Below are 15,197 nucleotides of genomic sequence, written 5' to 3'. Positions count from 1 at the left end.
ACTGAGCAAAACAGGTTTCACTACTTTAACTCATATCCAAGTTTGTTCATCTTTGACAAAAGTCAGGGGTGTTTCCATGGACTGTTTTGCATGTAAGTGATTTTTTACCCTTAGAATCTTTTTAAAAAACTTAACTTAAAATGGTTTTATTACCCAGGTAATACTGTTTAATTGTGGAAAAGTAAGAAAGTATAGATGGTAGCAGATGAAAAAGGATAATGGGCAGGCAGGGAAAAAGTTATGTGCATAATACTAGCATGATATTAACATTTTGCCTTTCTCCCTGATGCATAAATATTTATAAAAATAGGACTTCTAGAGGGCAGGAGAGATGAAGAGATGTGGGTCAAAGAATACAAAGTTACCTTCCTTTTCTTTTTCTCCCCAAGTGCTGAGAAGTTCTCCAGAAGAAGAGTGACTGTCATGGGCCCCCTCCCCGATATCTCACTAATTAGGGGAGATCAATCTGCAGGACCGAAGAAAGGCTGAATGTCAGGTACCACGCCCAGAGCCACATGCAGTTTGTTTACCACCTGTTATTTGAACCCATTCATTTCCCCTAAAAATCATTTACTCTTCTAAAAGTGCCTGCTTCCCCTCATTTCTTTCTCTCCTATTCAGGAGGGTATATGAGCTTTTTGGCTACTCTTCCTATGATGTACATGTGCACATAAATCAATCTGTGTGCCTTTCTCCTGCTAATCTGTCTACTGTCAGTTCATTTCAACACACTAATGACTGAACCTTCAGAGGATAGAGAGAAAGTCCTCTTGCTCCCTATACCATCTCCCAGAGAGAGAGAGAGAGAGAGAGAGAGAGAGAGAGAGAGAGAGAGAGAGAGAGAGAGAGAATAAGTATAAAATTCTCTGAATAGAGAGCTGTCTTCTCTAACTCTGAGTATTTGCTGTATTCTCTTTCTTCAATGGGCATACCTCTGCTTTTCCTCCCGCTGTGGTTTCAGCTGCATCATGATCTCAGTGGAATATCCACTGCCAATATTTGCTGGCTGACTGGCCTCCCTTGGGTCAGGTTTCTGGTCCAATAAGCAGTGGCAAGCCCGATGGGCAGAATCACATGTCTATTCAGTAAGCATGTTGGATTTTTTTCATGAACAAATTAGCCACTCTCAAGTAGTTAGGGGACCTGATTGTAAATCAAAAGATGCTAAAATGATTTGGGGGATATTGTAAACTGAACTAAGCCTTGGGAACAGAAATTACCAAGAAACATGGAAGACTGTCCCTGTATTAGTCAAGAAATTTAGAAACACAAGTGACAGGAACCCAGTCAAAACAGGAGTAAGTCATAATGGTATTTATTGGTTCTGACTGACTGGAGCTAGGTTTCTAATTTTGGGAGAATTTGTCACTAGGAATCCCGAAAGAAGTATCTGTTAGCAAGATTTTAGATTAAGGAAGCTGATGCTTGAGGTTTTCATGGAGACTTAGAGGGCTTAAATAATTGCAAAGGGAGAGCAAAGGGAGAAAGGAGAGAAGAGAGAAAGGGAAGAGGAGGGAGAGAGCAAAGAAGAGTGAAGGAGGAGGAGGAGAGATGAGATGGAAGGAAGGAAGGAAGGAGGGAGAGGAGGATTCAATTACTAATAAACTTTACTTGCTCATGGGGAGAGAATTGGTGATGACACACCATATGCTATTCCTCATTCCCAATCTCGCTTGCTTGGGTCTTAAAGGGAGTTGAGTGCAGTTGTAGACTAGGCTGAAGAGTTGGAATGAGTGGAAAAATTAAAATGTAATAGATTTGATCTTGGTTTATTCAATAATATCATGCAAATAATTTCAATTTAGAAAATCCAAAGTTGTAAAGTGATTTGTCCTCCTTGGTTCTAGATTTTCTTCTGGGTCCTGTGTTTATGCCTAGGACTACTTTTCATGTTTGAATTAGACCTTAAAACATAAAAAAGAAACTGGAGACAATTCAGAGTCCAAAAACAAATGATTCCTATAAGATTTTTTTTCTTCTCAGAAGCCAATGTATTATTATACTTTAATAGTAAAAATCACAAACATGGAAAACCATTCCATTTTCCCTCTGTTACATTAGCAGATACACAGAAGAGCAATTAAAAATAGATTTTACTTTAACCACTGATACTTATAACCAGGTGCATATGTCAGAATTACCTGCGGAGGTTTTAAAAACTGTTTAAATCCGACGTCACTTTTGAAGAAGGTTGCAACAGTAGATCTGGGCAGAGTTTGTTTATTTATTGATTGGTGCTGAGGACTGAACCCTGGACCTTGTGCATACTAAACAAGCACTCTACTACTGAGCTGCACATCCCAAGCCTAGGACCCAAGTATTTTTTAAAATCCCCCTTGGGCACATGCTGTTTCCTTCTGGGTGAGTCACTGATTTTAGGTTGACTGGGCCGCCTTGGGGTTTTTCAGCCCTTGTTTGGTGGAGCTTTCCTTGCAGATTTGCTAGAGGTTGGCCTATGGCTTTTTTGGAGTCTGTCTCAGCAGTTTCTTCCCCAGTGAAGCATTTTGTTTTGTCCTGCTGTCCTATTTTGGCTTTTTCTTGGGTCTGTACCTGGGGTCTCAGGCTCTGTAGTTTCTGGGGTCTCTGCAGCTGGCAGGGCCTTTCTCTTCTTGCCTCAAAGCATGCTCGGACCAAGACACCTGTGGGACTTCTTTCCTGTGACATATTTTTTCATCTTGACATTTTCCTTCACTGGTGTTTCTCTATTGGTACCAGTTGTGGAATTTCATCATCAGATTCATTTGTCACTTTAACTTGGGCTTTTTTTGCCAGTCTTTTTCCTCTGGGACCCAGGGAGCATTACTAGTTTTAGGTGCCACGCCATCTTTAGTTAGGACTGACACAATCTTCTACTTTTTTTTTTTCCAGTACCTGGGATCAAACTCAGGACCATGCGCTTGCCAGGCAGGCATGGTGCCACTGAGCTAAATCCCTGGTCCCCTCTTCTACATTCTTTGCCTTCCTTCTTCAACTTTTTTTTTTTTTGTATCAGGGATTGAACTTGGGACCTTGTGCTTTCCAGGCAGGCAGTGGAACTACTGAGCTAAATCCTCGGCCCCCCTTTTTTTTTAAACAGTATTCTTTCCTTTGTCTCTCTCTCTCTTTTTTTTTTTTTTGCTTCTTTTTCCTTCAGACAACGGATAGACTTTTTGATGGTTTTATCCTGACTGCTGACAAATGAGGAAAGATGAGGAGGAAAACTGACTTTTCAGTTTTTATGAACAGAAGTTTTACCCTATCCCACTTCTCTGGCAATTTTGCTAAAAGCCTTTCCACAGTTGCAGTGATGCTTTCAAAGATGTGTTGAGTTTGCGTTCCAGTGTGACTCACGCATATAGAACCGCAAGAACCACTTTTGGAGATGTTTAAGACAATCCCAACCAGAAAGTGGTTGATCTCTTCCAATAAATTCATGGCCAGGAGTTTTACAGATACTAGAACTTTCTTCCTTTGATAGACATGCCTTCCTAAGTATGCAAGTAAAAGCTACCTAATTATTTTATCAGGAAGATAGAAGCCACATCTCTGGAGGCAGGGCTTGGCTTCATAGGCTTTATATTCCATTTTTTATAATTTAGAAACCAGTAATCCAAAAGATAGTTTGAATTTCATGCTCCTTCAAAAACTTTCTAGGGCTGGGGATTTAGCTCAGTGGTTCTGGCACCTACCTCGTAAGCACAAGGTCCCAAGTTCGATCCCCAGTACCAAAACCAAAAAACCCAAAACCAAAAACTTTCTATAGAAATGTTGTTCAGATGATTTACGATTATTCTTGGTATATAAAGAGATTTATAACAAATCTGATCAAATATTCTGAGGAAATCCCCAGGCATATTTTATGATGGCATATTCTAGTATTCCTCAAAATTCACATGAAATTGGATATAAACAGTGTGGGAGTTTGGCTGTCAAATGCTCAGGACATTCGGCTCCAGAATCCTACTGGAATGAGACCTGAAGCGTCTGCCTTTAGAAGTGAGAGCACCATGGGGAATTAAGAGAAAGGGAAAGGAAACATCAATCCAGCTATTCAATCACCACTTGAAGGATCAGATCTAAGAGGTCGTATCTGAGTGTGAAGGAGCAAATATGCTGAAGTCATTCAATGTTAAATTTGAGATTTCTGTTCTAAGAGATACATTTTTAACATAAGAAAAGTAATTTAGTCTGTCCAGCTAAAACACGACCAGAATGATTCTCCAAAGCACAATATTTATTTGGAAATAGCCAGGCATTCCATTGGAAATACATACCCCAACTATCCATGTATTCAAGGAAGTTGAGACAATCGGAAGTTCTTAAAGGTGATAATGGGAGAAATTTATGTCAGCTACTTGAATACTGAGTTCACTTGTTTTGGAGACCTGAGGCAGAAGTTGGTAGCAGCTCATTCTTAGAGGTTCCTCTACTGGGTCAGTGTCCTGTCCAGGGCATCTTATCTAAATTATTGCAGTCTTAAAGAATATTAAAGAAAATTGTTAAAGAAACCCATATAAATGTGTAAGATGTGCAAAGCATGGGGTACCTGCTTGACAAAGTCCATGAGAAAGTCCTTACCCGGATGGATAGGCATCAACCTCCTCTTCTCCACTGCTGCTCAGCTCAAATATGGGCTGGGTCTGATAGGAAGGATTTCATCTTGCTATTGTCAACTATGCAAGTTTTAGAATATATTATCCAGGAATTTATTGATGCTGAAACGCCTGCTTTATTCTTGAGTTTATTATGGACATCTGTATCTCTGTTTCCTATTCTGAGAAGGTGACTTTAAATTGAAAAGGAGAATGGATGTAGTTTGAAAGTTTAGAATGCTTCAATGTGACTACTTCTACACTTAAGGTACTTCCTAGGAAATGGTATAATTTGACCTCTGGTTTCATTATTTCTTATTTACATTTCTTTTAATATTTAGTTTTTGTGGACTCAGGCAAAGAAATTTAGATTTCATGGTTTTTGTTTGTTTTTCTGTTCTGGGAATTGAACTCAGGGCCTTTGCAATGATCTATATCCCTGGTCCTTTTAAAAATTTTTTATGTTGAAACAGGGTCTACGTTGCCTAGAAGAAACTCAAACTTGTAGTCCTCCTGCTACAGGAGAGTGCTGGGATTACAAGTGTATACCAGTGCCGGGCAAAATGAGTGGTTTTATTTGTTTTTTTTTTTTAAAAAAACCCAACTGTAGGGGTAAAGGAAGATGTGTAAATAGTAACATGAAAGTGATAACTTGAAACAAGAAAACGTAAACCAAGGTTATGAGGATCGATTGAAAAATGTGTCCCTAAAGGTCATTACTTGCAAACTGGTAAGTCTTGTTTGGCTACAAAATCAAATATCATCACTGCCATGCACTAGACAGGGAAGAACGACTTTTTGGCATTGTAGATACAACCTGTTATGCCTTGTGTTTAGATGTCCCCCCAAATCCTCATGCTCTTCCAGAGGTGGCTGACTCTAGAGTGTATGATTGATTCACAGTGGGGCTAGGCCCAAGGGCACTAGGATTAACGGTGTGAGTGCTACCTACCCTAAGTGGTCTGAATAAGATAAAAGGGGCAGAAAGATGCTATTAAGGTCTCTTTTTGCTTTTGCTGTCTTCCGGCACCATGAACTGTTGCCTCTCTGCCACCCTACCTTGGAGCCAGCTGATTATGGATTGAAATCTCTATGAACTATAAGCCAAATAAACCTTTCTCCCTTTAACTTTGGGTGTTAAGTATTTTGTCTTAGCAATGAGAGAAAAGTAACCAAGACTCTACCTATCAAATACCCGGTGATGGTTCTGCCCAACTGTTGCTGCCAATCTTGCAGTTCATAGTTCAGCCTGGTTTATTAGTTCCTCTGTTAAATAAAAAGTACAGGAGGCTATTGTTTTGGTCTCAGCTCCTGAACAAGCGAGGCTAAAAATTAAAATGGATTCACTCCTTAAATGATCCCACACCACACTCTCAATGGCTCTATTTTTTTTTCCTATTTTTAATTCTGGAATCAGCAACAGTCACGCAAAATAAAACGAGTGTTCTGATGGGCTGAGCAGAAGAGGTTGGTTTAAACTAAATTTAAAGAGATCTGATTCATGGGATGTGTGCGTTATTCAGTCTCCTGTTATTTTCCAACATGCTGAGGTTAACGGTAATAATCCCAATTGCTATTCCCTGTCACCTCTTTGTGTACATAACCAAAACATCAGGTCCTATTGGAACAATTGTAAGGTAAAGTGCAAGACCAGAAGAGGAGTTCATCACATGATGTTTGATCATCTTTGGCCAAATTTATGTGGCATGATCAATGTGAAAATAATGCTTTCAGTTTCCTTTTGCTGAATATATCAGAAGACTATCCTGTTAACTAATATGATGTTTTGACTTTTGGTTTTAGTATACTTTAGTACAAGGATCTAGGGACGAATTCTTCAGTTGAATACAGATAAGAGGCCAGTTGTTCAATTGATCCAGCTGTATTTATTTAATAAATGTTCAGTGAGCCTCTGTGATGATTAGAATAACAACCTGAAATAAGAAAACATGAAAGTACTTTAACCTTGAGTATTCTTAAGGTCAATAGGGATAGAAATACCATTTCAAACCAGCTGAATGATAAAAGGAATTTATTGGATTATTTCATTGCAACATTAAAAAGTTGCTTCAGGAACTGTTGGATATGGGTCTTGTAGTTTAGGTCTTGAATGTCTCCAAAAGTCTCATGTGTTAAAGGCTTGGTCCTCAACCTGTGGTGCTGTTGGGCCCTTTGAGAGAATGTCGGTATTCTCTCTCTCTCTCTCTCCTCTCTCTCTATCTCTCCCTCTATCCCTCCCTCTTAGTTCTTTGCTGCCATGACTTGAGAAGCCCCCACTGCCATGAATTCAGCACAGGCTTCAAACCAAGGGGCTAACTGTTTATGAACTGAAACCTCCAAATCTGTGAGCCAAAATAAACCTTTGCTCTTTATAAGTTGATTATCACAGCTATTTTGGTGCAGTGATGAAAAACAGACTAATACAGATCTCATTGTCATGTCTCTCTAGATGTTTAGGCTCTGCTTTCCTTTGAAGAAGTTAGATGACCAGGAAAGGAAGTGCATGATTTAGAGATTCTAAAGCCACACTTACAATCACCATTAAGGAAAATTTCCTTAGGACATATTTAGGGACCAGTTTCATTATCTTTAAAATGAGTTTGAACTATGACTTCCAAAATTTCTTCTACTGCCAATGTTTAGATTAGCAAATAAAACTACAGGATATGCAATTAAATTTGAATTTCAGATAAACAATGAGCATCTATGTTAGTACAAATATGAACCATACATGGCTGGGGCATACTTATACTTAAAAACATACTTGTTGTTTATCTAAAATGCAAATCTGGGAATTCTGCATTCTACTTGGCTGTTCTAATCTTAAAATTTTTTATGACTCATACAGCCACTTATTTTCTCAATCATCCATACATATATTTGTTCAAATGAAGTGCCTGCTATCTGGCCAGATTCTCTGCCTGGTGGTATGGATACAGTGATGAGCAGAAACAGACAAAATTCCTGCTCTTGTGGGACTTGCAATTCTTGAGCTGGGAGAGAGACAATAATCATATAATCACTGAGGTGAATGTATTATTATTAACACAGTTACTTGAGCTGGAGTGGGAAGTCATCCCAAAGGCAGAGTGCTAAAATGAGAGTTGAAGACTGAGTTGGGATTAACCAAGTTGAGGAGGAGTAATAAGGATGGGGAAATGGCAAATTCTGCTTGTTGAGAGCAGGGGCTGAAAAGTTGGATGGGAAGACTGGTTGTCATCTGCTTGAGCAGAGAAACATGAGTAGTGGCAGCCTTCTCAGCTCCTCAGTCATTGCGCTGTCTGTGGCACCCAGCTTTGCTTTGTGACCACAATAGGCTAGATTGCATGAGCAGGGCCATAGGTACCACAGGTGTGAGCCCTTCTGCAGCTGTCAGTGCGGGGAAATGCAGGCAGGAGAAGATACAACCAGCCTATGATGGCAGCCTGGACAGTGTATTCCTGCCCCATTTCACTCACTTCATCCAAGATGAGACTTCTGCTCATGAACCATAAGTAAAACATGTGTAGTAGAGAAAACATTACTTTTTCCTCACTCATGGCTGGGTTCATGGCTGAGGGCCTTAAACAAGACAGGTTAACAAGGCACACAATTTATTTGACATAAGTTTCACGTGACCTAGGGTCTTCATATGAAAATGAAGACTTAAAGAACAAAGGTAAACTTGTACACTTTTATGCATTGGTTCGACAAACAGATGCACACTCACAGAGAGGTATAATTGGATAAAGGGGATGTAAGTTTATGATTTGGGGGAAATGTAGCAAGTCCTGTGTGCTCAGATTCTTCTGTGTCTTCAGAAGTCGAGATGCTCTGTTCTCCAGGTATAAGGAGGGTACTTCATGCAGGAGGTCATGACCTGTTTCAGGGAAGAAGGGTGGAAGAAGGCCAGAGAGGGACCTTCATGTTATGGCTGTTTTCTCGAGTTCCATACTTGGGGGTAACATGTCCTAAAACCAACACGTGCTATTGTCTTCCAAATCAAGAGACCTAGGTACTGGTGTTCTTTCTACTTCCACCAAGCTAGGTGAGGGTGGGCATGCAATTCAGTTTCCTCACTCCACGCCAGATTCAACCTTTCTAACCAGATTGTTGTAAGGATTAAAGTGGCAGGGAATATTAACATTTGAATAATGAGTTTTATTGTTCCTGTATTATTATTCATAAAGAAATAGCTACTACTAGTTCTCCATGTGGAATAAATCGGATATAATGTTCAATAGAATATTGTGCCCTCACATTATACTGGGTATATTGAAACTTGGGCAGACACAAATGTGACATTCATAAGTGCTTCACAGGCTTTTCTTCTGTTGAACAAGAATAATATTATAGTATTTGCCGGGATCTCACCAATGAGTTCAGAGGGTTCATGTGTTTAGGGCGCCTTGAAAGGAGGGTGCTCTGTAACACAAATATAGATCTCATTATTGCTATGACCACAATAGCTGATATTTCTTGTTTAACACATTTTCTTCTGCTGAGCAAACTGCTTGGTTGTTGAAGGAATGCCATCATTCCTCTCTTCTCAAAGTATCTTGCTGCTGTTGAGCTAAACAATTCTTTAACTACAAGGGTGCTTATTTAATAATGATGCTCTGAGTTCCCAAAGAAAGACTCCAATTTTCCCCCTGTGTAATGGCTGTCATCAAGCTCCAACACCCCGTGGTCTGGTGCAATGAGAATGTGCACTTGGAACCCATTCACTCACACGCTCTGGGTTTAATCTGCTAAGTTCTATGAACTGTAGAAGCATCTGATGCTTTTCTTCTTCCCTTGATCATTTTCTCCTTCATTTTTCACAGCTTGAAAAACAGATTAATTGCTATGTATTTTACAACTAATTTTCTTTGGCTTTTAAGAGTTGTTTTGATGTAATTGATTATTGGTATTTAAAAATGCACACACACACAAATACATGGAGTCAAAAGTAAGTGGAAATAGTCGATGGGCTGAAATTGTGGAATCATGGAGATATTAGAGAATTTTGAGGTCAAGTCCAGCTTCTTCATGTCACTAAGGAAGACACAGAGGCTCAGAGATGTTACTTGATGTGGCCAAGATCACACAACAAAGGTTGCATTAAAACTTGGATTTTTGCTCTGGCCAAAGGAAGCACTCTGCCACCTGACTCCTGAGGCTGGGAAAGGGTGGCAGTGAGTGGCAGGCATGAGGAGGCTCCTTTGTGCCAGCCAGGGAGCTCTCCACATGGCCCTTGACCCAGAGGGCCATGGAGCTCCCCGTCTTTATGGCAAAGCTCCACCCTAGCTCCTTTAATATCTGTTCATAAGTGCAATAAACTTTTCTAAAAAATGGTGAAGATGACTCCAGGTGGAGATTGCTATCTTTTGGTGTTGGGGATGGCAGAACACCATTTGGTTTTATTTTTCTAAATGCATGTGACAAGAATGTGTGGGGCTCTGCGTCCTCCCCTGGGAGCTGGGACCCCAGCAGGCCCCTTTCCCCTGTACCGTGCATGTGTGTGTTGGGGGAAGGAGGAAGGAGAAGATCCCTTCTCAGCTGGAGAAGGCACAAGCAGACTCAGCCCATTGGCCTTATGTACGTGTGTGTGTGCGCGCAAGTGTGTCATGGCTGGTGGGCTGGAGTGATGTTGTCAGGGAGGGAAGCTGGGAATATATCCTTTCCAAAATAAAACTAAATATTTTGAGACAAAGAAAAAAAAAAAACCAACTTGGATTTTCAGGGCTGGGGATTTAGCTCAGTGGTTCCGTCGCCTGCCTTGATCCTCGGTACCAAAAAAAAAAAACAAATAAAACCAAACAAAAGAAACAAAACTGGGATTTTCTATGAACCAAATCCAGCCACCTATTGCCTCTTTGTGGAAATAAAGTTTAAATGCACCACAGTTGCACCCATTGGTTGTATTGTTGGTGGCTGCATTTGGGCTACAATACAACCTGGGTAACTGCAACAGAGACCTTGTGGCCACAAAGCTTAAATTCTCTGGCCTCTTACAGAAAGAACATTTCTCACCGCTCTTTAGGAGTTGAGAGTCCTTTGCCTCCATCTGGTAGAGGGAAGCACCATAGAAAAGTATGCATGAAGCAGGGCCCAAGGGAGGTGGCAGAGGTGGCCAGGCCTGGGGTGGTACAGGACACTTCTGCCCACGTTCCAGTGAGCATTAGTCATAGGGTCATCTCAGATGCAGGGAGGCTCAGTCCTTTGAGCTGTAGTCCTGTGTGGCTGATTCCCAGGACAATTCCACCCCAGGGAGTGGCACTGTGACTTTAGGTGGATAGCTGTCTCTGCCATGCGAGGTCAGCAGCCTGTTTGTCCCCCTTGGTGTGGTAGACACAAGTGACTAAGCACATGGCCACCATCACTGAGACTGCAGTGAGCTCACTCACTGCAGAGGGCTCACTTCTACGCCATGTCTTTTCTGTCTGTCCAAATCACTTGTCACAGATCATTATTGAATTAAAGAATGACAACCGTCCCAAAAGATGGTTTCAGAGATTTTGTTCAGCTACTAAGAAATATTTGTCAGTCTTCTGAGTTTTAAAGAAGAAAACATTCTTCATTTACTAAGCATTTTAAGTATAATGATGCATGTACATTCTCACTAGGGATAGTGTTTTGTTGTAAATCTAACCTAGATATTACATATTGCCGGGCTGTTAAAATAATGCACATAGGGGCCCAGGATTTAGCTCAGTAGTTCTGCTGCTTGCCTCACAGCCTCAAGGATCTGAGTTTGATCCCCAGTACCAAAATAAATAAATAAATAAATAAATAAATAGTGCACATAACTTGTTAGGCTAGGAATGGAGGAGAACATCAAAAAAGTAAAAATATCCAGGATTAATAACACAGAATTCCCAAAATGGAAATTCAAAAATTATCATTATTTAATACTCTTCAGCACAATATAAAACATGAGTGTAATAATTATAAGTGTGGTAACTGGGAAAACATAAACAGAGGAGCCGTGGGGAGCCACCCATAGCCCTGTAGGAAAGCAGAGAAAGTCACACCCAGAATGAATGAAGAGGGAAGGAGATTCTCAGAGAAGAGGGGAGGAAGAAGGGACTATGTGGCTCCTGGGAGAGGCAGCTGCTTTTGCTCCTGAGGGATTTGAGTTTCTTGTTTACATGAGGCCCATTTAGACTTCCGACCTTTCAGAGTTTTAAGTTTCCCATTGTCCTGGACATGCAGTTGTGTCTTTTGTGCATGTCTGGCTTTATTTGAGGGAAAAACTCCTCCATCCCATAAGAGTTTTAATATGTGATCACATGATGGCTACAGGAAGAGACATAAGGAGGGGTCATGACCTGACCTGGGGCTGTCAGAATTTTCTGTGGTGTTTATGAAATGGAGATTGTAAAAAGCAGCTTTTTTCTCCAAGGAACATGTCAGCAAAAAGAACATGCCTTCATTAAATTCAGCCCACTGCCTGCTTTCTTTTTGTCTTTTGAAATAATTATAGACTCACAGAATTGTAAAAAAAAAGAATACATAGTAGGGAGGACCCAATTCCCTTCACCCAGCTTCTCGCAGTGATATAATCACTGGGAGCTAGAGCATTAATAACCCAGGAAACTGACATTGGCACAATATAGAGAACTAGGCCATGGACCTTTCTCAGATTCTACCAGGTTTTCACTCTCCTCTGTGCCCATGTATACAATCTATGGCATTCTATGCAGTGAAGCGCACAACCCCCGTTGCAACCAAGGTGCAAGACTGTCCCACACCACAGCAGAGCACCCCCTGCCGCTCCCTTAGGCTCCTCCTTCCCCCTTCCCATTGCTTAACATCTCTATAAATTTGTCATTCCAGGGACATTACAGAAATGACATCGTATAGCACATAACCTTTCAAATGGCTGTTTTCACTCCGCATTATATCCTTGTGTCTCCTTCAAGTTGTTGCATATAGCAATAGTTCATGCTTTTTTTGTTGCTGAGCACCATTCCCTTGTAAGGATGGACCACAGCTGTGTAACCATACACTTGCTGAAGAGCATTTAGATTGTTTCCAGTTTGGGATCATTACAGCTAAACATTTGTGCACATGTTTCTCTGTGAACATAGGTTTTCATATCAATGCTCAGGAGTGTAACTACTGGATAATATAGCAAGTGTACAAAGAACTTTGTAAGGCATCATCAGCCTGATTTGCACAGTGCCTGTACTGTTTTGCATACCCACTAGCAATGTAAGATGCAGTTTCTTTGCATCCTTTCTAACATTCAGTGCTGTCAGTATTTTCATTCTTCTAGGTATGTAATAGTATCTCATTGTGGCTTTAATTTACATTCTCCTAATAGCTTGCTACTTTGAACATCCTTTACCGTGCTGAGTTCTCATCTATATATCTTCTTTGGCAAAGCAGCTAAGTGGTCTACCCATTTTCTATGTGGACTGCTTGTTATCTTACTGATGAGTTTAGACAGTTTGTATATACTACATGAAAGCCCTTGGAAGATGTGTGGTTTGTACATATTTTATCTCAGTCAGTCTGCCACCTGTTTTTGGTAACAAAGTTTTATTGGAACACAGCCATGTCCATTGACTTACATAGTTCTTGTGGGAGCTTTCATGCTACAAAGGCAGAGATAAACAATTGCAGCAAAAATCATTTGGCCTGTGAAACGTACAATATTTACTATCTGGACCCTTACAAAAGTTTACCGACCCCTGTTATGACGTGGGGAAACTGGACTGATGAAGTCCAAAACTACTAGAAGCCACAACCTATACACACAGAAGATTGTGGTCAATAGTAGAAAAGAAAATCATGCAAACTCACCGAGAAATTAAAGACTAGGCCAGCACATAAGGAATCATATGTCCTGGTTCAAATTGTGTTGCTGCTTTTGCTATGCATAAGCAAACATACACTCATGACCTCATGATAAAGGCATATTTTTCTTTTTGTTTCTTTCACGTAGGTGAGTGGGTTTATGTTGCTTACAACCAAAAGAACTTTGGCTAGATCAAAGAGTGGTGAGGGGCAGGAAGGAGACTTGCTGTAGGACACAAACAGTATAAAGAAAAGTTGTTATGAGGAAGACCACTGAGCAGGCTCCAGCAGCCATTTCTGGATTTTTAAAAATCTCTGTCATTAAAACTCATCAGAGCAGATCACAGCTCCTGGTTTCCAACTTCTAATTTAACAGGAATCCTTCTTTTTATTGTTTACCTGTTTGTTATAATTCTTTTGGTATATGAATGATGGTTATGTTCCTTTTGTACTGTGCAGACCTGATAGTAAATATATCATTTATTGTTCTCCAAAGGAACAGATTCATTAGAAGACTTATCAATTATCTATCTATCTATCTATCGATCTATCTATCTATCTATCTATCTGTCTATCTATGACTATATCTAACTCCATTCTGGGTGATTATCTTAGTTAGGGTTCTGTTCTCTAGAGGAACAGAATCAGTAGAAAAATATAATTATGCAATGGGATTTATTAGGTTGGCTTTTAGGATCAGAAGTAGGAAAGTCCACAGTGGCCATTTGTGGCACTGGAGAGGTGGATTGTTTAGTAGCTGCTCCATCCAAGAAGACAGAAGCCGGAGAACAAGAGGGATCAAGGATGCAGCACCAGTTCAAGGTCAAAGGGCTGGTAGCTCCTTGGAGAGTCAATAGTGCAAGTCTGCACTGGACGGCTGAAGAAACTGCAGCCCTGGAGATCAAGGTCCAAAGATAACAGCAGCAAAGAATACATCCACTCATGAAGACTAGAGCTCTTCAAAATGGGCACACTTCCTTCCTCTTTCCATTTTTATTCCATCTAGGCTACAATCCCATTGGTTGGTGCCTCTCAGTTTGGTGGCCTCCATGTCAATCATCTCCAGATACTCCCAGAACGGTGCTTTACTAATCTTCTAGGAGCCTCTTACTCCAATCAACTTGACATATCACGAGTAACATGTTCCTGTCAGCTTGAACCCTCAGTGGTTTGGAACTGCCCAGTAGTCCGGCATGGGAATTATGGCCCCATCGTGAACATGGTAATGGTCACAGTGACTACTACCATTTTTTTATTCATTAATTTTATTGGTACATTATAGGTATACAATATGATGACATTCATCATTGAGAATTTGTGCCTTTACATGATATATCTTGGTTCTTATTTTTCCCCCATTCCCCTGCCCTCCCTTCACCCCCTCTACCCCTCCCTATTTACAAAGACTTTGTTTCCATTTTTTCCTTTTCTCATATTTATTCCTTTCCCCTACCCCTCACACTTCCCCTTCCCCTCTAGACCTTTTCTTCCTATTTCACATTATCTATTACACATTTTGATCCTTATTTACATTTTCAGTTTCTCACATCAGAGAAACTATTCGGTATTTACACGTGTCTTTCTTTTCTTTGAGATAGAGCTTTGCTGTGTAGTCCAGGCTGGCTTTGAACTCACAGTATCCCAGACTGCTCTTGAACCTGAGGCAATCCTCCCTCCTTAGTCTCCTGAGTGCTGGGATTGCCACCCCACCTAGCTCCATCACCCTCTTTAACTCACATGTCTGCCTTGATCGCCATTGCTTCAAGGAAGCAGCTTTAGCTTAGCTCCTTCAAGGATAACTTTTGTTTTTTCAAGGCTAACTTTTAAAACAAAAACATAATTAAGCTCTGACCCCCTTTC

At 40.6% G+C, this 15,197-nt stretch overlaps 1 pseudogene; it reads right to left on the bottom strand.

Moving 5' to 3' along the window:
- Positions 1-2,404: 2,404 nt before the first annotated feature.
- Positions 2,405-15,094, bottom strand: LOC147829958 (ribosomal L1 domain-containing protein 1-like; annotated as a pseudogene).
- Between the last annotated feature and the right edge of the window lie 103 nt (positions 15,095-15,197).

Source organism: Heterocephalus glaber, unplaced genomic scaffold, assembly GCF_053883595.1.
Source record: "Heterocephalus glaber isolate CG9 unplaced genomic scaffold, H.glaber_assembly_v1.0 deba00000347, whole genome shotgun sequence".
NCBI lineage: Eukaryota > Metazoa > Chordata > Mammalia > Rodentia > Bathyergidae > Heterocephalus > Heterocephalus glaber.
This window is presented reverse-complemented; position numbering and strand designations above follow the sequence as displayed.